This window comes from Montipora capricornis, chromosome 13 (genome assembly GCF_036669925.1).
Source record: "Montipora capricornis isolate CH-2021 chromosome 13, ASM3666992v2, whole genome shotgun sequence".
Lineage (NCBI taxonomy): Eukaryota > Metazoa > Cnidaria > Anthozoa > Scleractinia > Acroporidae > Montipora > Montipora capricornis.
In genome coordinates, this window is record NC_090895.1 from 6,099,787 (window position 1) to 6,108,041 (window position 8,255).

Here is an 8,255-nt window from a genome sequence, read left to right on the forward strand (position 1 = left end):
AATATATAAATTTTGAGCAAGAGCCGATACAACGTAGATCTGATTAAGCAAGGTACTGTATTTAGGCTGGCCAAACCAAGCCTTCTTCAGGTACAATGAGAGTTCACATTGGATTGCTTCTATGTACATATACATAACAAATGGATGTTGACGTAACTTGAGCAAGAGCCGATACAATGTAGATTTGATTTTAGTGGTGTACTATATATCGGCTGGCCAAATCAGGTTTCTTCAGGTACAATGAGAGTAAAAAGCCCCTATTCAGACAAGAATGGTCACAGTACTGTTATTTTCAGATGATGGGAAAGAAAAAAATCACCCGCATCATCCTAGGTATCGGATTATCGTCTTTTAACTTATGGTAACTTATGGGTTCAACAAAGACAGAGAAGGAATTGAAAAGTGCATAAGTCACGAAAATAGACAGGTCTGTTGGAAGCGTGCTTGAGTTTCAACAAAATGAGCCTCAAAATCAGCAAAAAATTGTGACGTTGATGAATAATAAAGTAGCTTTTATTTCCAAACGATGGAATTACTTAGTGATAAATAACCTCGTTTAGGACAGTATATTTTTGACTTTGCAGAAACAATGGTCAACCTCAAGAGTTGGGCGATTGTGATCTTTGTGTCGAATTCGCACATTTCTTGCCAAACTTTGTTAGACTTGAAAGAAAAAGAAAACTGTCAAAAAACGGAAACCCGGTATCTTGCCATCATTTGACACAGATGCTTCACTGTTTCGCTAGTGACTTGATCACGGCGCCCGCTGAATTCGATGTCACTTTCGATTTTGCGACTTACTTGTGCTGCCAAAAGGACAATAACAAAATTGAGTGTAGCAAAACCCTCCCAAAATGTTTTTCGCTGATGGTAACTTTTTATATTCGCAGTGCAAAATTAATGTTGTTTTCATGTCGTAAATTTTGTTGCTTCTGCTCTTCCTAAAAACCGTGTATCATTGCTTATTTACTTTTAAATCAATATTTGTTTTGCATAAAGTAAGCTAATAAAATCCGTGTCTTGCTTAGTTCGCATTTTTGAGCGTTAAAATAGAATTTTCGGTCCTATGCTTCTGTTGCAAAGTGGTATATTTTTTAGGTTACCCATCCAGATACTAACCCCACCGGACAGGATTAAGCTCAGTAAACTTTTGTATTACAAAGCTGTCAGACGCTCAGAGTGCCACTTAAACATGTGGTGGAAAGAAGTTGTGAGGGAAGTTGAAAATGATCAACATGTCAACCTAGAAGCCAATGTTGCTCGATTCCCTTTTTTCCTCAATCTTTCTGGGTTAAGTACTTTGCTGCTAACCACATGTCTTCTCAGGGGGCTATTTACCTAAGATTTCTACCATGGCACTACAATGATATACAATACCAAAACAATATCTTGTACTGTTAGAGCTACAATCAGTGACATAAGTCTTGGGACACTCACCCTTTGAAGTTGGTTTTCTTACTGACTTTGAATAATTGTCGTATGAACGTGTGAGGCAAAGGGCCTCTGCTGGAACGACTTCTTGGAAACCCCTTAAATGGTCTTAATGACCCCCGACTTGAAAAAATTGCCTGGGACGCTGCAGTTGAATACCACCCAATTTAGTCCCTTCTGTTTTTAAGTAACACGCACCACAGGCAACCCAGTGTACGCTTATGGAGCGTCTAGTTTTTTCAAGTAGGGCGTCAACCAAATGTCGTGCCAACTGAGGCCCTTTGGCTCACTTGTTCAATTATTTTATAATGTCTTCTCCCATTTTGAGGTCTTTACGTTTATTCAGTTTAAAGATAACAAAACACGCTCTTAAGTAGAATTCAAAGTGCTCGTGATCACCTTGTGTCAACTGAATGAACTTCAGGAAAGAATGTTAATCGTTCGTCGTTTTCAAAGTAAAAAAACGTTATTTTTAGCCAAGAAACGTCCATCTTTGGTTATTTGGTTTTGTTGTAATATTTAACTGAATATTTTACATTTCATCTGTCAGGTAAGGAATCCTTCTTTGTCGGGTTCCTGAGAAACGTATCTATTTTGACTTCAGGATGAACTATTTCAGTACAAAATCATGAGATTGAGCGGCCATGTAATTGTAAATCTAAACATCTATGAGATACAAAAACAGATTTGCGATGATTCGCAAGTTCACAATGCTGACAAGCACAATAGTTTCCCTATTTATTAGTCCATGCCAATCCTAACGATATACCAGCATGCGGCGGGAGCTGATTTTTGTTTTGTGAACCTGTTCGTTGCTTGACAAACTTCCAACTGTGAATTGATTTGTGCTTACTGTAGTGACAGTGTTCTCATGAAATGGTGAGTAAAAACTCGCTTTCCGTCAGTTGTTTATTTCAGAGTGTAATTCGCGGATAATTTGTAGGTTTTTACAGCGTCCTCTTGTCACTTGTTATACCAGATGAGAATAAACAATTGCAAGTGCTGTGAAAATTGGGTGTGTCAATAAATCGAATGTTGTGTTCCAGATAGCTTCGAGCGTGTACTTTATTTCCCGAACAAGCACAAAAGCAAAAGAAATGGTTAATAAATATGACGTTTTTTACTACCTGAATGTTTTGGGGTTAGCGTAAAGCGATATATTGTTGAAAAAATCTCCGTAATAAGGAGCTATGTCACGCAAATGATGTAATTTCGTGGCACTCAAAATTCGCAAAAAGCATGATTAACTTAGTCTAGTAATTCTTAGCAATAAATTGGATTAACCAGGAAGTTAAAGAAATACTGTTAGCTTCCCAAGTAAACTTCATTTTACACTATAATGACAAAACATATCTTTTTCTGAGAGGAAAAATTCCTGTCTCCTCGCGTATCACATTTCAACACACGTATGCAAATTTGTGAAGCTCGACTATTACTCAACATGATGAATTCAAAACGGCCACCTTTTCCAGCGAAAACTTCATTGAAACAAACAACATATTTGCTATTAGAGGCAAAAACAACCCTTCCTATTTCATTGCGTGCGTGAAGACAAGAAACCCAAACCTGTCAAATTACCATACGCAACAAAATAAATTTCACCGGAATCAAACCCTTTCCTGAAGAGCCTTTCCTTAAATAATGAAGCACAAAACAGACGAAAAGCTTTCTTTCAAATAATTATTGGCTATCATATTTCCAGTTATTTTTTTACCTGAAGACTGTGCAGAGTTGAGTACAAATAAATACAAATAGCCAGACAACAGAGATCACAGATCCACTTAAGGTGTTCGATTCCTTCTCTGTCTTTGTTGAACCCATAAGTTACCAGAGAATTTTCCATTTGGTTTCAGTGTTGTACATGATAACACCACACTTGGTAAAATATTAGAAATGCAGCTCACTTTGATTTTCACAATGATTGTTGTGGAAGTTCATTATTCGTCGCTTTTAAGATTCCAGATGTTATTTTCCACCGCCTGTCTTGTTTATCCAATTGACGTTCCATTCTTGAGCTCCATAGTGGTATATTTTGATTAAAGATGCACTAAAACGCTATTCGCGTTAAAATGACTTTCGACGCCATAGCAAGTTAATTAAATGTTCTCCTGTGGGCACCAGAGAAATTTACACATTTCTCCTCCCCCCCTCCCCCCTTGAAATCCATCAAAATACGCGCAGAACACTCTACACACAAAGACGCTACATAGCAGGGGAGGGACAGGGGAGACTTTTCATGACACGGAAAAGAAAAATAATAAAATACGGAGAAATGAAACGCAGATTCCTACTGGGTTTGGCAACTCAGTAATTAATGTTTCTGAAGAATAGTTTGAAAAGGCTTCGTCCCTTTCAGAAGAAGTTCACGCATTGACCCTCCAAGGGGAGAACTACACAGCGCCGATTGGCTCCTAAGTAGTGCGCACGTCATTTCCAGAAGACAGTTTCTTATCAAAGGGAAAGTAATGTGTGGCTTGTTTCAGTAGAAGCTCGTGGGGGAGAAAACATGTGACGACGCCCTGTGAGTTTCAGCGTAAGAGGCTATGCCCATCAAATTTCACACATTTCAAAAGTTACCGCTTTAATACCTTGCAGGCTTTGCTGTTGTGATCTCAAGACTTATGGTGTTTCAAAATGATGAGAGTCATTTGTATTCATCATGTTTACGTAATCATTGCAATCAGTCTTCTCCTCATTCCTCAATCAAGTAAGTCAAATATTTAAGGTGCTGTTACACTATGAAATGTTTCATGCAACTGTCTATGGGCAGCCGCCGTCACCGCCGAAAATACGAAGTATGTCAAAAGGAATAGAGCAACGTGAACTAGTTTATTGGCGCAGTGCAGAACAGACTAAATGATTTAGAAATGATGCAGCCTAAATACAAGTAGTCTTGTTGCCCTTTGTCAAATGGTTCACTCAAACAATAAACGAAATAGGGAGCTAGGAGATTCTCTTGTCATTACTATTAAAACGGAAAAGACTAACCGAAACCGTTTCATGGAAATGAAAATCGGTTCATCTTCCAAACGCGAACTGGTATAGTGTACCAACAATCAAGAAACGGTCCGGTATGATGTTGCCAAATGGATTACCTTAACCTAACGTGGTTCATGCCATCGATTTTCAATGTAATATGAAACGGTTTAACGAAAGGTCACTTGATTTAGTGTAATTACAAATGCTTCATCGAAACAACAAATGACTCGGAAAGGAACTCATGTGGTACAGATATGAATCAACCTAAAATGAAATGGTTTATGCAAAGGACAAATGGTTTGCCCTAATGTGAAATGAATTAAGGAAAAAAACGCAAGTGCTTCAAAGTACTGACAAATGATTCAATGTAATCTACCTTGCGAGCAGTTGCTCTCGGGAAGTGTAGGAGAAACCAACTACTCGCGGGGTAATGTAATCTGAAACGGTTAAACAAATGGACGATTGATTTAGCGTAATCACAATAACAAATGGTCTGTAAGGAACTGAAATCATACTGTCCACTAACAAACGAATCGACCTAAAATGAAATGGTTTGCCCTAATGTTAAATGAAGTAGAGAAAAAACAAATGGTTTCGGGAAATAAAAAACGATTTAATCCTTCGCGTGACATGGATACTTCGCCGAACTGCCAAAAATACAAATGTGAAATGGAAACAGCGAAGTCTGAGATGTGGGGTCTGATGTCAAGATCTGACATTTGGCGCGAAAGCAGCTTGTTTACAATCGGGATCTCACCAGCCCTTTGTACATTCAGTTTGCTTCAGCTGATTTCCTGTTCCACATGTTTAATGCCTTAATTAAAGAATTTTCTCGTAGAGCTCCATAAAGGTATATTTTGTTTAAGGATCCAGCAAAACACCATTTGTGTTTCGATGACCTCGACGCCATTGCAGGTAAAATTACATATTTTACTGTGTCCACCAGAGAAATCTACACATTTCTCCTCCCCCCTGAAACCCATCAAGATACGCGCAGAAGACTCTACACACAAAGACACTACTTAGCAGGGGAGGGAAAGGACAGACGTTTTATGACACGGAAAAATAATAATAATAAAAATACTGAGAAATGAAGTGCAGATTCCGACTGGGTTTAGCAACCCAGTAATTAATGTTTCTGAGGAATCTTTTGAAAAGGCTTCGTCCCTTTCAGAAGAAGTTGACGCATTGACGCTCCCAAGGGAGATCTACAAAGCGCCGATTGGCTCCTAAGTAGTCCGCACGTGATTTCCAGGTGACAATTTCTTATCAAAGGGAAAGGAATGTGTGGCTCGTTTCAGCAGATGATCGTGGGGGAGGAACGCGTGACGACGCCCTGAGAGCGTCAGCGTAAGAGGCTGTGCCCTTCCCTGCCCATAAAATTTCACGCATTTCAGAGGCTACCGTTTTAATACCTTGGAGCCTTTGCTGTTGTGATCTCAAGACTTGTGGTATTTCAAAATGATGAGACTCATTTGTATTGATCATGTTGACGTAATCATTGCAATCAGTCTTCTCGGCATTCCTCAATCAAGTAAGTCAAATATTTAAAGTGGTACTATGATCAAATTTTTACCCATAGAATTCCATGAAAGAACAAAAACGCCATTTACCGTTTGCAAATATCTTCATTAGTTCCGGAGATATTTAAGTTTGAAAAATGGGTAAAATATGCAAATGAGATGACTAATGACATCATACACTCAACCCAATGTGATATTGAGTATATAAATAGAGCTACCTTGGCCAATTTACAGCGCAGACCATTGAAACTTGGTAGTCCAATAGTTTTACGGGAAACACACCTATGGCTATAAAAAATTATGTTCCCGTGGCAACTCACTCTTTTCCTGTCCCCACCCACTTGATTTCAATATGTTAGTGATTTTCAGCTTGAAAAATGTTAAACAAAGCCACAAAGTCGTGCTTACGTATTTATATGCTTGCTGGATCATGCATATGAAGTGCTGTTTGCAAATATTAAAATGGAATGCCAAAGGTGGCCAGAAAAGCTCATAATATGGGGGAGGTCTGGAACCCAGTATGATGCCATGGTAACAGAACTGTTAAGCTCGAATTGTGGAGAACATTTAGCAGAATCTTACTGCAAAAAATCAAAAATTTCTGATACAAATTGGCTGAGATATCTCTTTTCATCATATTTGAACAAAATTTGTTTGAGTGTATGACGTCATCAACTGTCAATGCAACTGTCTATGGGAGGCTGCGGGCGGCCGTCATCGCCAAAAATACGAAGTATGTCAAAAGGAATAGAGCAATGTGAACTGGCTTATTGGCGCATTGCAGAACAGACGAAATGATTTAGAAATGATGCAGCCATAATACACGTAGTCTTGTTGCCTTTTGGCAAATGGTTCACTCAAACAATAAACGAAATAGGCTAGCTAGCAAAATCTCTTGTCATTACTATTAAAACGGACAAGACTAGCTGAAACCGTTTTATGGAAATGGAATCGGTTCATCTTCCAAAAGCGAACTGGTATAATGTGTCAACACTTAACAAACGGTTCGGTGTGATGTTGTTACGTGGCTTACCTTAGCCTAACGTGGTTCATACCATCGATGTTAAATGTAATATGAAATGGTATAACGAAAGGTCTATTGGTTTAGTGTAACAAGACGCCTATAAGGGAGTTAACAAAAATTGCCCAGTTACAGTGAACTACAACCACGGGTAAACTTCGGGAGATGGGGACAGATTACCAGAGAGATATCTAAAAAAAACAGACTAGTATTATAGTGATACAAACCACAGAAATTAACGGGAAACAGGCTCTTTATGGATACGGGATACTTAGATTCCTCCCTCCCCTAATGGGGCCTCAACAATCAGCACAGCAATACTATCACAATTTACTTTACTATAGTTTTTTGAAAAATGTCGAGATAAAAAGGTGAAATTTCTTTGGAATACTGACTGGAGATCGGCCGCTTCATTCTTTTGCTTTGCTAGAGTGTATGTCTTTTTATTTGGTTGTTTAAGGCTTTTTTACTAGTATTCTCCTCACGTTTTTGATTCCTGTACTAGGAGGGATGGCTTTATTTTTTGTTGTCGAATGTCATTGACTTAACTTATCACATACCATCAAATTTGATGTGAGGCTAGGTGTCTACTTAAGAATTATTCCACAAGAGTGCGTTGGATATGAGAGAGACCACTGAGTATTGTCCCCACAAAAGACTTCTGATCATATATTTTTTAAATTATTTTTCTTTGCTTGATTTCATTGCTGTTTTTGGTTGTTAAAGGCCTTTTTCCAATCTGCTTTCCCAGTTATTTGATTCCTGTATTGGGAGGAATGGTAATGGAATCCCCAAGCAGTGCTGTCGCTAAGCGGGTCATGTAAGCGTTCTGAGCTGGATTGCCACTTCTGTTTCTCTTCACGATTTATTTATTTGTCTTTTACATAACCGATTATATATATATGTTAATTTACAGTCTTTCATCTCCCCGAAAGGGTAGGAGATGAAAGACCGTGGGATCGCAAAATCCCAGTGACGAAGACATCAATCCTTTTTCAGTCGTGGATACGCGAAGCGTATCTATGACTATCGTTAGGGGTCAGGATATGCAAATTTGTCACTCACTCAGACGTAAACTAATCGATAAGTCAACGACCATTATCGATTTTTTCAAGACATGCCAATTTGCCACTCACTCAGTTGAATTCAAATCGATATGGCAAACGATCAATTTCGATTTTCCCACGTTTCACTTTCCGAAGTAATGCCGCAACGTAATGCGTTGAAATATTCTTCTACTTTTTTTCGTTCATTCCGACGGGATTGATACTCGTTGCAGCCAGCATGTGTTACCGAGCCAT